General features: G+C 37.7%; 1 long non-coding RNA gene across 1 annotated transcript in view; it reads right to left on the reverse strand.

Moving 5' to 3' along the window:
• The window catches only part of LOC309615937, a 189,065-nt gene extending 176,569 nt beyond the window's left edge, over positions 1-12,496 (reverse strand). The window contains exon 1 of the long non-coding RNA XR_014237154.1: positions 12,275-12,496. This is a non-coding gene — a long non-coding RNA (uncharacterized lncRNA). The remainder of the gene's footprint in view (positions 1-12,274) is intronic.
• Positions 12,497-14,503: the final 2,007 nt, after the last annotated feature.

Below are 14,503 nucleotides of genomic sequence, written 5' to 3' on the forward strand. Positions count from 1 at the left end.
AACCTTCAGGGATCTTTCCTAATCCCTCAGTCTATTCTTCCTTATTGAGAAGTTGTCCCTGATTCACTGCCACAGGCACAACCACCTACTTACTTAGAGTGAAACTTTGATCCTGAAATGCAAGAGTTGCATTAGGAATTCATCCTAATGAAGCTGAAGCTGTCCTGGGCGGGATCATGGTTCACTATGCATTTGGGGGGAATAAAAATCTGCCTATGAAGTTACAAACAAGGAAGTCAGAGGCTGGTTGTGAAAGGAGGGAAGGGACCTCACTGTCCTCTAAAAATATTTTATGACATTAGGAAAAAAATTAAGTCTAGTTCTAAGTAATTTTTTTCCTTTCTTGAGGACATCTACTATAAGGAAAATAAATTATCCCCTCAAAGCATCTTTTTAAGCACCCGATATTTCCCTTCTAACATTTCTTTTTAAAATGTAGAAATTAAAGATTATATATAATTCAGGTAAATTCAAAACCAGGAGAACTTTCCATCTGAAAATAGGTCAGCCCTATTTGGGATGACAGGCTTAGTGTTACCATTCTAGAAATGAGCTTGTCAAGCACTCCTTTGCATTTCCCCAGCATCTTTTGTGAACCTTTGCCCCTAACAGATACTCAATTAAGTAGAGTAGTTGAATTGCTAAAATAACATTTCTGCACTGCATTTATCTGTCCTGGTAAATTCTTACCAGAGTAAATCCAGATCTTACCTTTCACATTTTTCTATGGGCTCTGAGCTTGTTCTCTTCTCAAATTACTAAATATGATTACTTTTGGTGGGTTCTGGAGTCGGCAGGGGTGGGAGTTGAAATTTCAGCTCAAGCACTGACTAGCTCTGGAACTCAAGGCTTAAATCCTAAACTTAAATTCTAAATGTTCTCATCTGTAAACATAGTATTAATAATACGGTCATGAAGATTAATACACATCAGTTGTTTAGCGCACGTTTTGGCACATACAATTTGTGTTAGCTACTACTATTATTAGTCATCATTATTTCAGTGTTAACTGTTAACTTCAAGAGTGATCAATTCAAAGGATATGAATGTATAATTTACAAAAGAAAAATTCAAAAGGTATATAAACTTATGAAGAAATGTTCATATTCACTAAACATCAGATAAATGTAAGTTAAACGCTGATAGATAATTTTTACTATAGAATTAGAAAAACTTGGAAATGATAATCTCCTATTTGGTCAAAAGTACAGTCAAATAAGCAGGTTTAGACCTAAGAGTGAGAGTGTAAATTGGCATAAACTTTTGGGAATGTAACTTAATATGTGTCAAGAGTTTTAAAAGTTTTCACACTCTCTGACTCTATAAGAGTCAAAGAGTCTGCTATGGAAATAGTGAGGTTGACAAGGATTTTTATCAAAGCATTACATATAATAATAATAAATGTGAAATGAATGTGTGAAAATAGATGAATGAATATTCCACTCTACCAATGAAGTTTAAAAATAATATTCTCAAAGAACACTGAAAGTTAGGAAAAGTACTCCTACGATATTACAGAACTGAATAGGGTATATGATCTCACCTCATTAACGTATATATCATTATACGTTATCAGTGATATCTTTCAGACATCTCCACATGAGTGCTCAATAGGTATCTGAAACTTGACCTGTCTATAACCAAATGTTTTTATTCTCAGGACATGAATCCCTGAATCTGCTCCTCTTCTAGTCTTCCTCATCTCAGTAAAGGGAAATTCCATCCTCCAATTATTCAGGTCAAATATCTGGGATCTTTCCTCAACTTCTTTCTCTTTTTCTCTTATACCCACAACCAATCCAACAGGAAATCCATTCACCTGTCCTTTCAGGCTATCTGGAATCTGATCACTTTGCACCATCACCAGCTTCTTCTCTGGCTCAGGCCCCCTGGCTGGATCACTGCAGAGGTCTCTTCACTGAGGTCCTTGTACCAGCCCTTCTGACCTCCATTCTCTTTTCTCCATATAACAGCCAGAGTGAGCCTTTAAAATATGTCCGATCTTGTCACTCCTCTGCCCAAAGACTTCAGAATAAAAGCCAGGTCTATGTATTGACCTGTAAAGGCCTTCCTGATGGGCATTTCTGCTCTCTCTCTGAATTCATTCTCTACCACTTTTCTCAAACTTATGGTTTCAGCCACACTAGCTCCTTGTGTTCTTAATACCCACCAAACACCCTCCCTTTCCTCTGGGCCTTTCCACCTCCTCTGACCCCACCTGGAATGCTCTACGTGGCTGATGCCATCACTTCCTTAGGGCTTTGCCTACATGTCATCTCCCCATGTGATCACTCATGTTAAAAGACACCCCAGCCTTAATATTTCCTCGCCCCTACCTCCTTAGACAATCTTTTAGAATATCACTTACCACCGAATGCTTTATTTATACTTTCCTTGTTCACCCTCTTTCTCCCGAGTAGAATGGAAGCCCTCTGAGACATGGTGACTTTTTTTTGCTCACTATTGGATCTCCATTACTTAGACTGGTGTCTGGCTTATTTGTTGAGTAAATAAACAAGTGGACCAATGAATCATATATCTCTAGATGCATTTGATGTTTTTCATTTTCTTGTTTATACTCTTCTTTACATAAATTTTCAAAAGTGAGGTTTTTTCCTACTTATTATCAGAAAAAAAACACTATAAATGTTATTTTAAAGAATTTTAACTAGGTAATTGCTGGTATTAAAGGGCTAACTGAATACATGAATCTTCCAATTTTCTGTACTTTGTCTTGGATTGCTTACTGTGAAATCTAAATCAGTTTATTAAAGGATGAAGTTCTTTACCTTTCCTTAAGTCTCATATCCTCTTTCTTCATGGCATTATTGAAAATATCATATTTCCTGCACTTTCTAAATCTGAATCAGTCTTAGGCTGGTGAGTTAACTCCTTGACCATTTTTTCAACTTATTACTACTACTACTGGTTCTTTAATAATTTTGTTGTATGAAACCTTTAAATTTCTATCTTCCCCTTGTACTTTTTCAAATACAGCAAATCTTTTTTATTTTTAATTGAAGTATAGTTGATTTACAATGTTGTGTTAGTTTCAGGTGTACAGCAAGTGATTCAGATATACATATAGAGAAATATACATATCTATATATATCTATATCTTCTTTTCAGATTCTTTCCTATTATAGGTTATTATAACATATTGAATATAGTTCCCTGTGCTATACATTAGGACCTTGTTGTTTATCTAGTTTATTTATAGTAGTGTGTATCTGTCAGTCCCAAAGTCCCCACCTCCCTTCCCCCTTTGGTAACCATAAGTTTGTTTTTTATGTCTGTGAGTCTATTTCTGTTTTGTAAATAAGTTCATTTGTATCATTTTTTAAGATTCTACATATAAGCGATAACCTATGATATTTTTCTTTCTCTTTCTGACTTACTTGTCTGAGCAAATCCTCTTTTGAGGTTGGTGTATCTCTGCACATTGGAAGAACACTGATTTCTATAGAGTAGCCCAGGTTCTGGAAACCTGGCCAAGTCATTTTTATATACACTATATTTTTTCATCCTGCTAAAGAATAACCATCTTTAGCAGATATTATTGCTCCATATGACAATGAGGAAACTGAGGATCTGGAAGCTCAAAATCTCACTGGAGAGCACAGAGCTAAGAAGTGGCAGAGAGCATATCTGACTCTAAAACCCACACTCTTTCCACTTTTCCTAATACTCTATGGTTGCCTCCCAGTTCTTCAATTTGTTTATTTCTACGTTTACACACTCCCTCCTTTCAGAAAGGATTTGAAGAAGATGACACCACTGTCACTGTTACTAAGTCCTGGACTTTGCCTCCATCCTGCCTAAGCCTAGGAGGTTGGGGAGGATGCCGCGAGCTAGAGGTGACTGTGGGAGAAAGCTCATCCTGTCACCATGACCTGTCCTCTTAGCTTCAATGGCCAGAAGCCATGAACTTGCAACAGAATCTGGATTGTCTCCACCAGGGGCAGTGTTGGGGGTATTTGCTATAGGGTGAATTCCAAGTTTAGTTTGATGAATTTGGTATGGTAACCTCCATACTAACAGGTGGTCTTTGATCTAGACACTTCATTAGTAATTTGGTGATTATTTTCTTTGGAAAATTATCTTTTCTTTTGATTTTCTAGGAAAAAATGGTTTTTTTTCTAATTTTAAAAAAAATTGAAGTATAGTTGATTTCCAATGTTGTGTTAGCTTCAGGTGTACAGCAAAGTGATATTCTTTTTCAGATTCTTTTCCCATAAAGGTTATTACAAAATATTGAGCATAGTTCCCTGTGCTATATGGTAGGTCCTTGTTGGTTATCTATTTTATATATAGTAGTGTGTATATGTTCATCCTAATTTCTGGCAAAAATGTTAAGTATATTCTTATTCAATCTTCTTTGTGGAGAAAAACACCATTAAGTTTTTAAGAAGGGAAGAGGATGGTAACTAACATCTGTGGAGTAACACGTTAAATGTATTATCTTTTTAATCTTCTTAAATCCCTGTGATATAGACCTCATTATCTTTTTTAAAAACAGATGAAGAAATTTGGGTGGAGGAAAGTTAAGAAATAGACATAGCGCAGTCCTAACACAGTTTTATTGGCCTATAAACTATATTTTCTTCCTATCACCCTATGTACTCATTCTACTTTTACATATGCAAATATTGAGATATGTTGGATCATGGTTCTGACACCTAGGGTCTTTTAAAAATAGAAGAACACAGAGGATAGTTTAGAATTTGAAAGTGCTGAGAAAAGTGACAATGATTCAGTAAAGTAGAGAAATGCAGCCTGGCTTCCTGAGCTTTACAGGAGGTCTGAGTATTGGCATGCTTTTGGTGCATCTATCTGTGACTTCCTTTGTGATTTGAAATATGTCTCTACATGTTCGCTTGTAACATCAAGGTGTTGATATATCTCACCAAAATGAACATCACCAAGCTGCTTTGATGTATAAACGTCCATGTAAGAAATTTAAATATTGACTTGTCTGAGGACAACACTGGGGGTTAGCAAAATGGCTTTCTCAGCTCCTTTTCTGATTTTGACTGATATAATTCTATTGCTAAACTTCTACTGAGGTTGTATAATATTAATGATATATTGCTTATCTAGAATGTGATCTTCCAAAAGTTGCTTGCACTTGGGAAGAATTGAGTTCATCTCTGACAGTATTTAAGGGTCTGTAGAAGTAAACTAGTTCCACCAGTGTCGGGAAACCATGAGTCATCTCAACTCTCATGCTCTCTGACTCTGAATGAAGAAGGGTAATGTTCACATAGAAACCGTATAATTTGTTACGTTAAGAATAGACTGATCTTGTTCTAAGGCTCTTGTAGAATTCCAAACACCCTTACATAAAGAGAAGTTTTTAGAAATTAATAAAATGAGGTTCAGCCTTAAGGAATGTGACTAATACATCTGAGATGAGTGACTCAAAACCAAGAAGGGAGAGACACTTGTAGTTTTAGCATTTAAACAGCTTTGAGTTACTTGAGATTTTTTAAAAAAAATCACAGGAACTCATGGTTTTTACGTTTAAAACATATGAAAATCTATTTCATAGAGTTAAAGGAAAACCACTGGACAGAAAAAGATTAAAAATGTAGTCCCTAAAGGACTACATTTTATACAATCTTAGTATTGTTATAAAAACAGGCAAATACTCGATGCAGTTATTTGCATTTTGACCTTAATGCATGACCTTAATCCCATGATAATTTCCCAAGATAATTTTCTAATGTCCACTTTTCCCTGAGTGCTTTGTGCCACTCCCAGGCATGTGTGCGTGTGATTAGGTCTGCAGGCCTGCGGAGGCAAGTATACATACAAGTGCCTGCACAGATAATAGCCAGCCCTTCAGGGACATCAGATGTGCTGAACGTTGGAAACGGGCAATGTTCTGTGTTTGATGACCTTTGCCAAATTGCAAAGTGCAAATTGGCATAGTGAGTTTTATCACTCACAAACATAGATTTGGAGATGGAAGAGACACATAATTACCTAGCCAAATCCCTTATTATACGCAGGCTTGAACTGAGGGTTTTCTTATAGCATATATCTATGTTTTTACAATTATACACTCAAGAGATTGTTTACCCCACTGCACTGTGAGGTCCACAGCGCTCTCTATTTCATTCTCAGCACTCATCTCCTAGCACATAGTCCCTACTAAATACCTGTTAACTCATCAAATAGATGAATGAATGAATGAGAAAATGATAGAATGAGATTGTGCAAGCACACAGCAGGAAAAGAAACTCAGGTGTTTCTTATTTTCTTTCGACTTTATAGTCCCTGCGAGTTGTCTTTTTAGATGAGTTAATAATCAACTCCTCATTCCCTTTTAATCCTTATTCCTGGAAATGCCACCTAGTCTTAGCTAACCTAGGCCCCTTTCTTCCCCTATTCTCACCTCTTTCCCAAAGCCTTGCTGAGTAACTAGACAAAAAAGCGATTTCTTCCTCAACTCCAATTTGCCTGAACATGCAGCAACACATGAGTCACTCTTCACCTCTAAGACACAGTAGAGCTTTCCATTGCTTGTATTTGCTATAAATATTTACTGCCCTGATCTCTGATTTACCTAATGTTAACACAATTGCCTGGGTAGTCTCAGACCTCTGATGTATCTACACCCGTCTCAGTATTTGTTTAAGATCTCAAATTACTTTAGGTTCTAAATTCGGTAAATACGGGATCCATTCCAATGAAGTTTCCCAACAAAGTTGAAAGCACTATGCCTTTTTTTTCTGAAATGCTAGGTGCCATACTAGGGAACGTCTGTCTTTCTATCCGTCTATCCTCAAATCCTTCTAATGGTCTCATGAGGTAGAAGATGTTCTCCCCCTCTCTTTTTGAGAAGAGAAAGCTGAGATTCCAAGAAGTGGAGTGACTTTTAGAAAGGATTGGATCCAGGATTCAAATTGAGATTGGTCTGATTCTTCAGATCAATTTCTTTCCATGGCACTATGTACTTCTTCCCACTCCATAGACGTTAAGGCCATTTAAAGACACTGGGACCATTAGGCACTGACCACTTTGTGCCTACCAGGGCAGACAACTGCTTCTCCATTACTCCTTGCCGGCCTATTGATCCCAGGAAGGCACAGAGAACAGGAGAGAACAAGGATCTAGGTAGCTGTTCTTTTTCTTTTTCTTTCTTTTCTTTTTCTTTTTTTTGTTCAAACAAGATAGAAATTTATTTGTCTGTCAAATTTACTTCTCTCTCACATCAAAGTCAAGGTAGGATCTATGCTCTGTCTGTTTTGCTCTTATGTTTCATTTCCAAGATCACCGAAAGATCCAAGATGGCTGCTCTAGCTCCAGCCATCATAAAAGCATTCCTGCTAGCAAGTATGAAAAAAGGAGAGGAGAGTAGCATGCTATATCTCTTTAAGGACACTGCTTCACAAGTTTCACTACATACTTCTGGCATATCCTGTCTGTGGCAGAGCCTGAAATAGAAGCCACGTTTCTAGATTCCTATACCAAGCTTTTCTCAACAATCTGCCTACTACACTGGCATTTTTTTCATCAGAGTTTTTTTTTTTTTTTTGAAGGAAAACACTCAAATTCTGTAGACAGCTGTTCTTATGCCACATCTCTCAGACCAGTTTAGAGCATCACTAAATGAGGAGTGAAGGGATATAACCTCTTCCTCATCCCAGAACCAAGATGCATTAATCTCCCCTCCATAACTATGGGAACGCTTTACTTTTTCTTAGTTGAGTTTAGAACACCATGTTAAGTGGGAAGGTCAGGGCAATTGGTCAGTTAGATCTTAAAAGGCATTTCCATATTCTTTAACACTGCTGCTGCTATAACAATACTCTCATACTTTATCTTTTCCACAGCAGTCACTCACTTAGTCTCTGTCAGAATATTATCTTTATTTTGAATTAGTAGATATGCAGTGAGTGTCTATTTTGTGGGATTTACTCTAAAAGGTGCCAGGAGGACATAAACATGCATACCAAGACCTCTGTTCCCATCCCAGTGGAGAAGAAAGACGTGTAACTCTTGCAAGCTAAACTGAGACCAACACTATAAATTCATTCATTCATCCATCCCATCAACAAACAAGTTCTACTGTATGAAAGACAAGATATTAGAATAATAGATTGATAAATAACCGTAAGGATGTACAGTAAGGAGGTTTAGAAGAGATAGAAATTACAGAGAGGAGAACAGAGGTTTCTTGGAGGCTGTGGCATTTGCACTGACCCTGATGACTTGGGAAGGGACAGCCCCTTCAGTAGAAGAGTCCACACAAATATAAGGAGATGGGGCCAAGTTACAGAAGGGGAACGACAAGTAGGCCAGTTTGAATGGAAGAAATTTGAAGAAAAGAAGTGGAGAATAAGGCTGGAGAGAGTTAAACTCCTTCTGGAAGACAGGGACCATGTTTGACAGACTGCTTTATTGAGGGCTCAGTATATACTTGGAGTGATGTTAAAGCCTCACAGTCATGAGTATTGCCAAAGAATATACTTGTGGAGGACTTGGCTGTGATGATGACTGAGGTGATAATGACTGTGGTGGTCTGGTGTTAGGGGTGATAGAAGAGGAAGAGGATACTCAGTAGAAAAGGCAAATTATTGGAAAGGGAATGGAAATCCCATATTTTTCCTACACCATATTTTTGGTGAATAATCCCTTATTCTATTTAAGGAATGCAGTGCCAAAGATGGTTTTGGGCACAGGGGAGATGGTAGAATTGATAATGCAGTAGATTTAACAGTCAGTTAATTAAAGAAGGCAATGAATCTAGTAAGAGTGATCAGGCCTTTTTTAAGCAAAAAAAGACCCAACTAGAGACAAGTACAACTGGTAACAAGGAAACAACCTAAGATATATGATTAACCTGTAGAACTTAGTGTCATAGCATAGAATTTATGGGTAGTCTTAATTTAAGTAGAACTTAAGACTTAAAAAGCATTTGGCACTTACATGAATAAGCAATGTTATTAGTACCTAATATCCCCAGAGAGAAGTATCACTATCATTTGTTAAATTCACTTAAGACGCTGAAATATGTATTCTATTGCTTGCTCTTATGAAGTTCAATGAATATGAGAATCTTATATAGTTTTGGGTTAATTAGTAGCCACATTTATTCTCTAGCATAACATCATTGAAATAAGAAGTAGAATTGACATAACAATTAATCTATGTTTTTGCTGCCATGATTGTTATTGTTTTTTCTTTCAAAATTCCTATTAATATTATTTTCTGTTGGCCTTCAACATTCCTATGATGGCTTCCATTACTGCCCCAGGGTCCTTATTCTTTAAAATAAATAGTTGTTTCTCTCCAACAACTTTTCTTTACTCATAGACCTCCTCTTTCTTTTTCTATCCATCAACTAAATCTCACTTCCAGATGTACATTCTTCAAAAAACTCAAACGTCTTACTCAAGTCATGCATATTTACATCCTCTTTCTAATGCTTGTAATCTCATATTTTGGAGTCCTTTTTTCCTGAACCCACTTCTTGCATTTATTCATTAGTTTGACAAACATTTTTGGAATGTCCATTTAACACACTGACAGGCAGTTTGGAATGGTGGAGAGAGGGATGGCTTTGGATCTATCTATCTGATGGGTCAAGGTTTGGACCCCAGCTATGGTAGGTAACAGTAAGGTGACCTTGGACAAGTTGTTTAACCAGCTCGAGCCTCAGTCTTCATTGGCGAAAGGGGATAGAAATGCCTGCCTAGCAAGGTTCTCTTAAGGGTTCAAGACAACATCTCATAGGATCTGGTATATGGTGGGCACTCAAGAAGTGGTAGCCACTTTCCTTAATCTGTTTTCCTTAATCTGCTTCAAATGCACTGGGTTACTTTAGCTCTGCACTACTGTGTCCTAGGGGAGAATTCAAAGTGAAGTGTGTTTGAGTTCTTTTCACTTTTGCTGCTTATTCTTGCTTTCTATATATTTTACTTCTGGAATCTCATTTCTTGCCTAACTAGACTCTGGCCCCCTTCAGTTTCTCCCAGTGCACCTGCCTATTTTCCAGAGTGTGGTGTATGTGCATCAGCCAAGGAGGATACATGGAGGGCTATTCCTGCTTCCTCAGGCAGCTCACCTTGATGCAGGCAACATTTCATTTTCTTTTCTTCCAGATTTATATAATATATCATAATGATAGGGAAGCAGAAGATTTATTTTATGAAATAATTTTGTCTCTGATTTATGGGAAGGAAATGATTTCTTAAGAAGGATCTTTCTTCTATTTTAAAGATTCTAAAAGGCATAAAAGATATTTTAGGACCAGCAGAGAAAATTTTTATCTGTTTGCTTTGTTGCTGGCTGCAAAATAGTGCAATACCATGAAGCTGTAACATAATATAAAATGCACCTGTTTGCTTTCTTGCTGCTAGCTTATATTTTCAATGTTTGGCTGTTATTTTAATTTTGTGTTGCTTTTAGAAATGTATCAAATAGATATTGCACCCTGATTTGAAAATGGAAGAAAAGGAGAGAAACATCCCAAAAGCAAAGATAAGAAACAGGGAGACGGAGAATGGAAAAAGATGTAAGTTGGTAGGGGGCTAGGAATCAGTGAGTTTTGCTAAGTCAGAGTTTGCAAAGCACGAGAACTGTAGTGAGCTTGGCATCCAATGTCTGGTGTAGGGCATTAACTCCATAACTATCTGTTGACTGATTGATAGCAGTTACTGGCCCTCTCTAGTTCTCTAAATTAGAAAGACCCCTTTCTCCTGTTCCCTTTATTATAACCTCTTAAGGCAAGAACTTCTAGTCTCCCTGGAGGTGGGCACATACTGTACTACTCCCGTCCCTCTCATGAAAGACACACGTGGCTCAGGGCCCAGTGCCCACTACGTAAGGGCAGGTTGGCGGCCCACCTGAGCTTTGGGACCTGATGGGAGCACCCCATCTGCAGACTTGGATGTGCTGCTTCACGGTTGTCCCCACAGGGGATTCTAAGTCTAGATTTCTGGGAAATTTGAAAGAAGCCTCTTCTCTAAAAAAAAAGGCAAATCTTATTTTCCAGTCCAGGCTTACAACTTAACATACAAGCTATGTGGATTCCCATCTGACTTTTGAGTGTATGTTCCAATGGGTGTCAGTCTCAGAGGGAGGAAGTGGATGGGATGTGTTTAATGATTTTCTTTACAAAATGTTCACCTTCAGACCTCTTTATCCCATGGTGAATTCACTGGGATAACTAGGCCTGAGGGCTAATTTGTATCAATAAAAACATCAACCCAGGATTTGGGCTCAGCAGAGGTGGGAGGTGTAGGTTCCTATTAAAACATACTGTTCACTGATCTTGTTTTCGGCTATATGTTGAATACAAGGTAAACATGCACATAGTTTAAAGTATGGTGTAGTTGTATGAGGCTTGTTGAGATGCACAGCAGCTCAGTGCCCCTCTGCTCTATTCCATTTCCTCAGTGGAAACCACTTTTCAACTCACATAACTGGTTATTTTGGTATTTACCTCCAAACGGCTAAAGAACATACTTATCTCACTACTTCTTCATTTTGAAGTTAGAGACATTACTTATGTACTTAGGCTTTACTTCTTGACTTCACACTTTGGAAAATAAGGACTTAGGTCTCTTTCACACCACATCAACCAACACACAAACCATCTCCTGTCCCCCATTCTCCTACTATAGTTATATTGTAACATTGGTTAGTTCATTCTTCAGGGTTGCATTATTGAGACTGTGAAAACATTGGCAGCTGAATTCTATAGTATAATGTAATTGCTGTTCCTTTTCTGCACTACTGTTTGGTTTCCTATGGAATGAATCATTGTTATTCATTCAAGCCCAAATGTGTGACTTTAGTGCGTCTGTTATTTTATGAGTTTCACTTTTGGAAGACGTCTCCCCTGGAGATGATTGACCTCTCTAGTATGGACCAGCCTCCCCACTTCTGGTGCTCCCCTGTCAGCCTAGGAACCTCTCTTCACTATAATCCTGAGGATTTCCTTCTGTCCCTCTTGTGTTTCATCCTTTCCTTCCTGGATACTAGGTCTTCTTTGTTCCTTTCATGGAGGATATCCTCTGGTAGCTTCCTTCCTAGAACCCTCAGTCTGGAGGAATCAGACTTTATTTTCCCCAGAGATGAGTCTCTAGTTATATAGCTCTCGGCAAAGTTTATAGAAGTGAGTTACTTTTTAAGATTTAGGATTTTCCAAGTACTTTTGTATCACTACTGAGTTATATTCCCCTAAATAGAACCATCTATGAGAACTTTATCTGAATTTAGAGAGTTTAGCCTATCATCATGTTTAAAAACTCAGATTTACAATTTTCACTGCAAAGTAAAGGAGCTGTTACAGTGGAGGATTACTGGACTGAATGTCAATACTATGACATAGTATGAGTGTGTTTCATGTTTGGTAATTGCAATCATTGTTGCTTTTGTTGTGGTCATCCATGTACAATGCTTGGTGTCAGTCGATTTATCTCTTGTAAAAATAAAATACAGTGTGTGTGTGTGAAAAAAAAAATAAAATAAAATAAAATAAAATCAACCAACGTAAGATAAAAAAAAAAAAAATAAAAGTATGTTTAGGAACAAAAATAAATAAATAAATAAATAAAAACTCAGATTTAATAACACACAAAATCTAATGCATGTGCATGTGTATATATATTATACATATATATGCATATAATACACACATAGACATACACACACCTTGACCTTTGAAAATCCAAAATGACTGACTGACTGACCACATAGTATATTATCTTCCTGTAACAAATGACTTCAAATTTAGTGGCTTAAAACAATACAAATTTATTATCTCACGGTTCCGGAGATCAGATGTTTGATAGGGCTTTCACTGGACTGAAATCAAAGTGTGGGCTTGGCTGCTTTCTTTTCGTGAAGTCCTAGAGGAGGATCGATTTTTTTGCCTTTCTCAGCTAATCACATTCTTTGGCTCATGGGCCCCTTCGATCATCAAAGCCAACAATGGCCAATCGAGTCTTTCTCAGGATGACCTCTCTTTGGATCTGACTCTTTCGCTTCCCTTTTCCCCATTTAAGGACCCTTGTGATTACATTGGACCCACCCAGACAATCCAGGATGGTTTCATTATTTTAAGGTCAACAGATTAGCAGCTTTAACTTCATCTGCAAGTTTCATTCCCCTTTGACATGTCATATAACACAGTCATAGCTCTGGGGATTAGGACATGGGCATCTTTGGGTGGCCAGTACTCAGCCATAACACGCAGGAACTCTTCCTTCTTCTGAGATGTACTAATTTTTGGAACACATATGACAGTCTTTAACTTTGCATGCTGAAAATAACAATTTAACAGTTTAGGACAGAAAGAGAACAGTAATTCATTCAATCCAAATTTGAGGGACAATTAAAATTGTCAAACAGGCAGCTGGGGCCCCCCTGCATGTGTCCTCAGTTAGTCAACTTCTTTGGCTTTGATAAAAACAGATGCATTTCTGTCATTGTAATTTAAATAGAGAAAACATTATTTTAAATCACTTGGTCCCAAAAAAAATCTCAGTATAAGTGGTTTTGTTGATTATATAAAAATATAAACTTTTACATTATTCACGCTATTTCGGGTGGTTTTGCTTACGGATTTATTTCATACAATTGATTTAAAAGTTGCTAAGGGACGTTCCCTGGTGGCGCAGTGGTTAAGAATCCGCCTGCCAGTGCAGGGGACATGGGTTTGATCCCTGGTCCGGGAAGATCCCACATGCTGCGGAGCAACTAAGTCCGTGTGCCACAACTACTGAGCCCCCGTGCTGCAGCTCCTGAAGCCTGCACACCTAGAGCCCATGCTCCGCAACAGGAGAAGCCACCGCACTGAGAAAGAAGCCCACACACCGCAACGAAGAGGAGCCCCCGCTCGGCACGACTGGAGAAAGTCCGTGTGCAGCGATGAAGACCCAACGCAGCCAAAAATAAATAAATAATTTAAAAATAAATAAATTAAAAAAAATCAAATAAAGCCATTAGTGTCATTATCCCAGTGCTGAAAAGAAGTCTAACTACAGTATACACCACAGAATTAAAATGATCACACACACACACACACACACACACACACGCACAACCACATACCTTCTTATTTACTGTTAAGGTATAGAAGTCAGAGTCAAATGGAGTGACCTGTTTTAAAAATACTAACACACTAATCATCATAGATTATTGTTTCAAGAGATATGCTGAAAAATTAAAATAGCAAGCATTTTTCAAGAAAATGAAGATGTAATATTCTGAAGGGCCACATCTTTCACTGGTCCTTCTAATAAGCCCACGGTTTCATTTCTTTTGTTCTGCTCAAGTCAGTAATGCAAATGTTAAGCTCCCTTTCTCTATTACTGCCCCTTAAAAGTAAGTTGATACTTTGGAGCTTTTAAATGGACCTAAATGGTTTTCAGGCATTTTCATTTCTGTTTTTACTAGCCAGGGAAACCCTAAGGGTGGGGAATCGTGTCTTTTTTGTAACTCCTCACAGCTCCTGTACAGTCCGTTAAAGGCTTAGTAAGATTTT

This window comes from Balaenoptera borealis, assembly GCF_965194805.1.
Source record: "Balaenoptera borealis genome assembly, chromosome: 18".
In the NCBI taxonomy this organism is placed as follows: domain Eukaryota; kingdom Metazoa; phylum Chordata; class Mammalia; order Artiodactyla; family Balaenopteridae; genus Balaenoptera; species Balaenoptera borealis.